Here is a 500-nt window from a genome sequence, read left to right on the forward strand (position 1 = left end):
ACGCGCGCGTAATTAGAGAAATTAATATTTTTCCCTAGGTCTTCCAACCCACAGAAATCACCCCCTCCCAGATTTTAAACCATTTATATAAACTAATGGATAAATATTCATATTATAATTTTTGTTTTGCCCTAAATTTCCTGGTTAATCAAACGGACAGGTTAATGAGTTGTAAATCTATTTTTATACATTTTTTTTATTATAATTTCTGGTTTGTACAAATATCACATAAAGTAGCTATTCAAATTACTATTTCGTATACAAAGCGTGAATTATCTACAGATAATAACTTTTGGAAGTGTTCATGAAGCAGTCAACGGCAACGGTACCAACGGCTGGACAATATTATGCCGTTAAAAGCTCTCTGATTGGCTAAAAATGCTCACTTAATATATTATTATTATACTTCTATCCACCAAGGGGGAAGTATTTAAATTCACTAAGTACTGGATTTGTCAAAATGATTGGGTAAATCTAGTACCATTTTACAACTGATGACT

The sequence above is a fragment of the Penaeus monodon genome, chromosome 31 (genome assembly GCF_015228065.2).
Source record: "Penaeus monodon isolate SGIC_2016 chromosome 31, NSTDA_Pmon_1, whole genome shotgun sequence".
NCBI lineage: Eukaryota > Metazoa > Arthropoda > Malacostraca > Decapoda > Penaeidae > Penaeus > Penaeus monodon.